Below are 9678 nucleotides of genomic sequence, written 5' to 3'. Positions count from 1 at the left end.
GGGGTTTGACGAAGCTTTGATAAAGACTTGATGTGTTACTTAGAATTATTGCTTTTTAAGAGTTTCACTCTAGTAGGTTAGTTGATTCGCCATGAGAATGGGTTGAACTTCCTCACATGCTAATTATTAATTGGTAGAGATTGTCATAAATAATTAGAGATCAATTACTTAATCTTTATTGGTTAGGAATGCAATAATCTACACTAGCATATTAGGAATACATCAAAGTGGAATTAAATCCCCCTAATCCCTTCTCCATATTCACATTTCAATATTTAATTGTCATAGTATAAGTTAGAACAATTTAATTAGTTCAATTCCCATATTAGTACAATCACAATCCATTACTCTCATTACGTTTTGTTATAATCGATTAAACTAGTGAAACTTACGTCTAAGAAACTAAGAGTGGAACGAATTTTCTACTCTATATATTGCATGATAAATGAGAGTAGATAACTTTGATCATAGTCGTAAATAACTTTAGTTTTATTTATTCATATCATAACTAGTTAAGAGTAGGTAAAACTATTGTTTTAAGGTTTATCAGAAGCCGATCATATTCCTCTTGAATTTTCTTGGCCACCCTCTTGTCCACCAGGACTTTGAAACTGCTTTGGAGAGCGACCATGTCCGTCTTGTGCTGCTCTAAAAGGGCCGCAATACTTTCCTGGTGTTGCTGAGCAAGAGCATCAAGACTGGTTTGGTGTTGCTGGAGGAGTGTTGTACCCTGCTGACTCAAGCATTCATTGACTGTATCCATATATAGCTGGTGGTTAGCTTCCGCAGTTTTCAGTTCATCCTAGGCCTTGGTTTTGGCTAGGTCTGCGGCTTCTAGCTCCAGCTGGAGTCGGGCACAAGTGGCTCTTAGGCCATTAGGACCGCTGGATTCCTTCTCCAGGGAATACACCTTGGTCCGAGTGCTAAAGAGACTGCGGATCATGTAGGAGATGTCAAGGCTCACCTGAAAGCAAACAGAACAATAAGTCAGGGGGAAAAGGTGAGAGAAAACAGACGGAGATAGGATCCAATACCTTCTCCCAGTTGGTGTATAGGGAAGTCCGGTGCTGCTCGAAGGTTCATCCTTCTGCGTAGGCTATATCCTTTGGGAAGTGAGAACCATAGAAGAGGGAACATGCCACTACTGGATTTTCAAAGGCTGAGTCCGCGACATTAACCTTACGGTTGTGAACTTTGAAAGTAGGGACGAATTTATCAGGGGGAGTCTCTTTGCTGGAAGGGAGGGCATGTTCTTTACCAAGCCGACGGGAGGGCACTGCAGGGGCCACCGAGTTGTAGGGACAGGTTCAGCGGATTAAGATATCCTCGGCCTCTTGGTGGGAGGACCCTCCATGGAAGCTGCCACTTCGGTGGGCGAGACTTCCATCACTTCATCATCATCATCATCACTGTCAAACAAATTCATTTCTGTGACATCCATGTCTGTGGAGGGAGAGAGTGGAGGGGTGTGTTGGTCTTCCCAGGTAGAAATCGATCTGTAAGAAGAAAAGGGTTCTGGAGTGGAGGGAGAAAGAGGATCACTGGGTGCAAGAGCAGAAGAAGAATTTGATGAGTCTCGGATAGGGGGGCAATGGGGAGTGTGGAGACGAGAACATTTCTTGGGAGGAGGCGATGCTCTAGGTTTCCTTTCTTTGGGAGGGGGTGGACGGTAAAAGGGCGCAGAAAAGCCCGCGATGTTGTGGAGGTCGGGCACTTCTACCAGTGGGGTACCTATAGACGGGTGGAGGTTCAGAAGGGCAGCTTGGGCCGATCCTAGGCTGCGGAGTCTTTCGAAGACAGGAGTGGTGACTCCTGAGTATATGCGAGACTTGGAATCAGGCCGCCAACCTGCATGAGAAGTCATCAACAAAATCGTTAATAACGGGGGTTAATTACAAGAATAGAAGGAGGCTACAACCAGACTCACCACTAGATTGGAAAGTCCGGAGGGGAGGTCCACGGGCAAGAAATTCCCCGATACATAGAGCGGGTAGTGATGCCACAGTTTGTCAGAAGTAGTGATGCGAAGGACAAATGACTTCTTTTTGGGGTGGACACAGAAAGATTGGTACCCCACACTGACGTCTTTAGTGCTGGTCTTTATGAAAAAGTTGGAGACAATATCGCGGCATGACAGTTTGGGATCCCCGGACCTATTGTAGTAGTTCGCAGCATACATCACCTTCCAAAAATTTCCAATGCCTTGGCAAGGAGGGATGTTGAAGTGATTGCATACTTCAACGTCTAACAAGGTGAGGGGAAGCCGCATCCCAGCGACAATCTGACCAACGGTAACTACAAGATACCCCGGCCGTCAGGGAACTAGATATGGGTAGTGAGTGACAGATGGCACATGATCTATGGTGATGTCAACAGGAATTCCATAAGCAGCCCTAATCACATTCAAATTAGGTCTGTGACTTCGGGGAAGGGGCGGCAACGGGAGAATGAATCTTCTCGAGGTGGACAGAATCGCAGCAGTAACCACTGGAGGTGGAAAGGCCACCTCCGTAGATCGGGAAGAAGAGGAGTCCTCTAAGTCGGACACTGACATCGAGAGAGGAAGAGGAACAGTTTTTTAAAAAAGAGGAAGATTCGAGCAATTGCTAGGTAAAGAGAAGAAAGGATTTTAAAATAAACACTAAATCAAAGGGGAAAGGGGAATGACAAACCTGAATCGGAATCCCAATAGAGAATAGATGAACCAAAGCAATCCCCCAAAGGTCTCAGTGGATCGGAATGTGAGGGAAGAGGAGGAGCTGTTAAGGAAGGAGAGGAGAAAAATGAAGGGAAGTAAATGAGGAAGAAGAAATGAGCGGGATTTTAAGTAAGGGAAGGGTAAAAGGGTAACATCTCTAGGGTGAAGAAACCGAAGAGTCGGCAGGTGGTCCAGCGGATGTGTGACACGTGGAGGCACAGAGTATGAAGGGGCAATGAAAAGACACGCATGTGATGAACACTTATTGCAGCACGCACATATCGATAAGTAGTCATGAGTACTCACTGCAGCACACACTTATCGACAACTAGTCAGAAAAGGGAGGCTAGATGCTGAGGCAGAGCAATGAAGAGTATTCTTGACCCCGGGCCTATATAAGGTCGCAGAGTCGAGAAGGGGCATCTGTAGTGGTAGAATCTGCGATATAAGGGATTGGAGTAATATTGGCCCGAGGTAGGCAGTGATAGGGGAAACCGGGGAGCAGTGGATCAGCAGGAAGGATAGGCCCGAGGTAATATATGTGGAGGGTTCACGAGCACCGGATCAGTTTGTGAACTCTCGAATACACGGTAGAAACCCTACACGTGGGAGAATAGTGAATGCGGGATGAAGGGACAGGTGGACGGCTATGATAGAGGGTCAGGGGTATAAAAAGAACAGTGTGAGAGAGAGAATAGGACTTTTTCCGAAGAATTAAGGGGGCGAGACCTAAAGAAAAAAGAAAGAAAAGTGGGAGATAGTAAAGTGTATACAACATTTACCAAATAATATAAGGGTCCCATAATATATAAGGTGATTCTTGTAAGAGTAGGGAGGTGACATGACTGGGGATTTCGAATTGACTATCTCAGGTATCATTAATTGATCTGCATCCACATTAATCACAGTCACTACCAAATTATTAGAGTAATAACTTCCAACTTATACACTCATACTTTTATTTGCATTCGACCTCTGCACAGCTGTTGGTTATGATTGAGTTGAAGTTAGAACCGCACTCTGATTCAAAAATCCTTTCAATTTCCTTCATGCAATAGTTCAACAGAGGTTTCATGATTTTGGAGTTCCGATAGACATCGTCAGGTGTCAATACTTGCTCTGCAGCCACTACTAAAAAAATGCTTTTTTATGACGGCTATTTTTTTTTACCTTGACAACTTCCGTATAACCCCTCATTATTTCTAACTCACCATTAATTTTATGACGCTTGATGTCAAATGTTGACGGTTATAGGTCAGACGTCATAAATATATGTGACGTTTTTTTATCAATGTGTCAAGTTAGTGACTAACAATTATATACTTACCGTTCACTTTATGACGCATGATGTTAATGTTGACTATTATAGGCTAGCCATCACAAATATCTTTGACGTTTTTTATTAATGTGTCAAGTTTGGTGTCTAATTTATGAGTTCATTCTCACAAACAAACGTCAAGTAAAAAATTGTCTAACTTTTTCCTTCTAGCATGACTGGTAGAGTGAACCGTGAATAAGAATAATTGGGTTAAGTCTCGGGTCAGTAATAGTATACCCAATTCTTAATAACCAAACTTCTTCTTTTTTTTGGTAACTCAATAACCAAACTTCCCAAATAACCAAAATCCTGAATCCCTATTTAATACCGAAGGTAATAAAATCGATATGGAGAAAAGATTTCCCCGCCCAATAGATATACAGCGCGCGCATTCTAATCTAATTCCCGGATTCTCCTAAACCCTAACAGTTTATTATCGTAAGTTGTCAAATTGGGATTGGAGATTGGTTGCCGCGCGAAAAAGGTAAATATTCCCCTTCACTCTGATTCTTAAGGATTCACTTTGGAAACCCTAGCATAGTATCTCAATTATATATAAATTTAAATGTCTGTGTCTTTTATCTCATCTTGCATTTCAGAATCGTAGCAGTGTTCTCTTAGCATCGAACTTGGAGTGGAGTGCGTTGCTTTTGCCAAGGAAGTGATTTCTTATTAGCAAGTAAGATTTTACTTTCGTTTTTTTGTTATCTGTTAAGCATTCTATAAAGGTTTTATAATGTTGTTTTGATTTAAAATTTCATTAAATAGGGTGTTTGGAATTTTTTTAAAGGTATTATCTATACATGACCCATTTTGGCTGCAATCTTGTTTAACACGTATCTAGATTGCTTTAGTGATTCTTTTTGGGTACTCAACTAGATGCTTATTGCTGATGCTTTTTTCTGTTGGTTTGTTTGTAAAACTTTTCTGAACCATGCCATAGTTTCCGAGGGATGTTTTAACATTATATTTTTAAGTGAACTTAGTTCTCCTTAATGAGTTTGATTTGAACTTATATTCTTCCACATTTGTGTGTGTATATATATATCAGATCAAGTAGTAAGAAATGTGTCATCAAAAAATACACTGTGAACACTCATACTTACTTCTGAAGCCTGAACAGATTGGCCAGCAATTTTGGTCACACTAGCCATCTCTGAGTTAAAAGCTTGTTTAGAACCATTAACCTTTGCATCACCTGTGGGGGTAGCAAGTTTGGTCAGGTTGGGCTTATTCGCTTGTTTAGAACCACTAATCTTAGCATCACCAGAAGGAACGGTAGTACAAGAAAGTTCTTTTGGTTTATTCTTATTTGCCACCTACTTCTTTTTCCCCTAAGCTTGGGTCTTTTTTATATTGCCACTACCCTTAGCTGGAGTCGAAATGGCTACTTCCACCTTCACCTCCTTCTCTCCATCTTTGGGCATTGCCACATTAATTTTTTTCTGCACTGATTTGGTAGTAGCATCTGAAGCACTCTTTTTGACAGACCCTGCAACGTGCCCATTAGAATTGCTGCTACGAACAATAAATGCCTTTGCCGGCTTACGAAATATACCAATCAGGTTAGCAGTAGCACTCTTCACTCCATTACTATCATTTATCTTGGTCGGTTTAACTGAAAAGAACCTCTTACCGATACATTCTTGCGAACCAAAATTGAATCTCAGAGTACTCTCTAGACGAGTATATGTTGTGATCATACAAGTGTCCCTTGCTTTTCTAAACTTAAGGTGCGAACTACATTTACTATAGTTAACACTATTACCGAATGGAGAATATTGTAAACAACTCCCTGAATAATTCTACAGCGTCCTACATTGCGACTGTCGAGCAAAACCACAAATAAGTCTAAATAATAATAATAATAATAATAATAAAATGAATAGAATTAGAGTGTGAAAAGTTAGGAGAAATAATTATTATCATGATTGCTAAACGAGATGAAGTAGAAAACTTGCCGAGTAAAGAACCGAATACAAAGAGTCTATTAAGCTGAAATGCCATTTAGAGATAATGATTATAATAATATGTTGGAATGATAATTTTTTTAGTCAAACAATCCATTTAGAGTGGAGTACATTCATTAAAAGAGAGAAAAGAGAGAGAGAGAGAGAGAGAGAGAGAGAGATAGAGAGAGAGTCATCTCTCCTTCTTTTATATATAGAAGAAGTGTGAACAAAGCAGTTACTTAACTTTCTGATGAACTAGTAATCAAATTGAGATTGTTAGTAAGTAAATTAATTTGCTCCACTGCAACTGCCTACTGGAAAGTAGTAGTGATACAAAAATTAGAGCACTTTTATGCTGCCTATGAGAATACATAGTAATAGAAAAAGAATAAAATCACTAACAGATTTAATGATCTTGAAGCGATTATTTTTATTTTCTTAACTAAAAGAGTGCAAAATTTGGGTCTTTTCAGAATTTTTGTGTCATACTTGATTCGAAATGGACAAATTGTGGATGTCCAAGGATAGGCTAACAGATGAATATATTGTAGGGGTTAAGAATTTTCTTCTGTTTGCAAATCCAACAGAGAGTGAGACCATTCTCATAAGATGTCCATGCAAACACTGTGTGAATCTTTGTGAGTTTACTCAAAAGGAGGTTAAAAACCACCTTTTTGAATTTGGTATCGACCAACACTATACTAGCTAGATATATCATGGGGAGAAAAGTCATAATGCAGCCCCTTCTAGTGTCGATGGAAATGGAGACCATCAAGATTATCACAATATGGAAACTCCAGAAGATGCAGCAAGTACAAAAAACTTGCTAGATACTGGACATGACCAATTCACCGGTGATCCTGTAGAGTTTGAACAATTGCTCCAAGATACTGAGAAACCATTATATGAAGGGTGTACAAAGTTTATCAAGTTATCAATGGTGGTTAAACTATTCAATCTAAAAGCCAAAGGTGGGTGGTCAGACAAAACTTTTTCAGAGTTACTTAAATTGTTTGGAGAGGTGCTTCCAGAAGGTCATTTACTACCGTCCTCACTGAATAAGGTCAAGAAGACATTGTCCGTCTATGGAATGAAGTATGAAAAGATACATGCATGTCCTAACGACTGCATCCTGTACAGAGGTGACAAGTATAAGGATCTTACCATGTGTCCTACTTGTGGAGCGTCAAGATATAAGGAGAATAAAAATATGACCGAGATAAGTAAAGGTGTGCCTGCAAAAGTTTTATGGTATTTTCCACCCATCCCAAGGTTCAAAAAGATATTTCAGTCTGTGCAAATAGCACAGGATTTGACATGGCATGCTGATGCAAGAGAAGTTGATGACAAATTGCGTCACCCAGCAGATTCCCCAACATGGAAGACTATAGATTGCATGTGGCCAGAGTTTGCAGCAGATTCACGAAATCTGCGTCTCGCACTCTCTGCAGATGGTGTCAATCCACACAGTTCTATGAGTAGTAGGTATAGTTGTTGGCCAGTTATGTTGATCACTTACAACCTTCCACCATGGTTGTGCATGAAGAGAAAGTTTATGATGCTTACATTGTTGATATCAGGTCCACGACAACCAGGGAACGATATTGATGTGTACTTGAGGCCCTTGATTGACGACTTAAAAATTTTATGGAATACTGGGGTCGATGCTTATGATGCTTACCGACATGAATCCTTTACATTGAGAGTTGTGCTAATGTGGACAATAAATTATTTTCCCGCGCTTGGTAACCTATCTGGTTGTTGCGTTAAAGGATATTATGCTTGTCCAATATGCGGTGAGATTCACTCAGATTGAAGCATTCTAAGAAGATTGTATACATGTCCACCAGAAGATTCCTCCCAAAAAACCACCCTTACAGAAAGCAGAAGAAGATGTTTAACGGTAAACAAGAGTTTCGATCACAACCAGAACCATTAACCGGTGAGAAAGTAAAAGAAAAGGTTAAATTGCTTAATATTTCTTGGGGAAAAAAGTTAAGAATGTAACTGCGAAGAATTTAGCAAAACCAAAAGGGCAGAAAGAAGTTACGAAACAAAAATTGAAGAAGTCAATGGGTAAAAGGAAGCGACAGGGTGTAGAGAAAAAGGCAAAGACGCCAACCACATCAGCAAGGGTTGATGCTGGAGTCGATGATATTTTGAAATGTTGGAAAAAGTCATCAATATTTTTTGAACTATACTATTGGTAGTATTTGCCTATTAGACACAACTTGGATGTCATACATATTGGTAAGAATGTTTGTGACAACATTATTGGTACATTGCTTAACATTCCTTTCAAAACAAAGGATAATGTTAACGGTTGTCTTGATCTTGAGGAGATGGGAAAGGCAGAGTTGGCACCAAAGATAGGTAAAAGTAAAACTTTCCTACCCCCAGCTTGTTTTACATTATCTAGAGATGAAAAAAGAAGAGTTTGCCAAACATTGCATGAGCTAAAAGTCCCCGAAGGATACTCTTCTAATTTCAAGCCCCGTGTTTCAATGGATGATCTAAAATTCCAAGGGCTAAAGTCGCATGATTGCCACGTTTTGATGCAGCAGTTGCTTCCTGTGGCAATACGATCTATCTTGCCAAAGCATGTGAGATATGCAATTGTCAGGTTGTGCTTCTTCTTCAGTGCACTTTGTGCAAAAGTAATAGATGTGCAGCAGTTTAGTCAAGTTCAAAGGGATGTTATTGTCACCGTATGCATGCTAGAAAAATACTTTCCCCCGTCATTCTTTGACATCATGGTTCATCTCACGATTCATCTTGTTAGAGAGGTGAAGCTTTGTGGTCCAGTTTTCTTCCGATGGATGTACCCATTTGAGAGGTAAACCAACTTACTGAGCTTTCCTTTATCCTTGGTTCGTATGACATAGTAAGCATCATTGTCTCATTTTCCCATTGAAATGTCTTAGGTACATGGTGGTGCTGAAGGGTTATGTACGAAACCGCAATCGTCCAAAAGGTTGCATTGCTGAAAATTATATTGCAGAGGAAGCAATTGATTTTTGCAGTGAATTCTTATCTGACTTGGATGCAATTGGAGTTCCTCCCAATTGTAAAATCACTCCTGATGATATGCTGGTGGAGGAAGTTACCCCTGTAGGGGGTTCTGCTACTGAAATTGATAGTACTGCCTTGGAGCAAGTGCATCTTTATGTGTTGCACAACACAGGAGTTGTTGAGCCTTACATAAGGTAAAATATGTTGATAGTTTACTTCCATTCTTCCATTGGTTTAGAATTTCTATAGCTAAATGTGAGACTGCTTTCGGTAACTAAATAGGGAGCACATGGACTACCTGAAGAAAATCCACCCCTATCAGTCAAAGAAACCAACATGGTTACAAGAAGAACACAATTGTACCTTTAGTGATTGGCTTAAAGAAAGGGTACAATTAAGCAATTCTAAAGTACCATTTCTTCTGTAAACTCCATTTAATCGTTACTAACCCTTAAAAGAACACAGGTTTCACAAGAGCGACGCATCACCAATAACAAAGTCTCGGATACCTTAATGTGGATATCTCAAGGGCCTCAGATGCATGTATTAAATTATGAGAGCTATATCATCAATGGTTATCGATTTTCCACAAAAAAACGGGATGCTTCACGTGTCACTCAAAATAGTGGTGTGAGCTTGGTGGCCGCAGCAATGCAAGTTGCAAGTGCGAGGGATAAGAAGCCAGCCTTTTCTGATAT

General features: G+C 40.1%; 1 pseudogene; it reads left to right on the top strand.

Moving 5' to 3' along the window:
• The first annotated feature begins 8040 nt into the window (after window positions 1–8040).
• Window positions 8041–9178, top strand: LOC147480510 (uncharacterized; annotated as a pseudogene).
• The last annotated feature ends 500 nt before the right edge of the window (window positions 9179–9678 follow it).

Source organism: Coptis chinensis, chromosome 8 (genome assembly GCF_015680905.1).
Source record: "Coptis chinensis isolate HL-2020 chromosome 8, ASM1568090v1, whole genome shotgun sequence".
Classification (NCBI taxonomy): domain Eukaryota; kingdom Viridiplantae; phylum Streptophyta; class Magnoliopsida; order Ranunculales; family Ranunculaceae; genus Coptis; species Coptis chinensis.
This window is presented reverse-complemented; position numbering and strand designations above follow the sequence as displayed.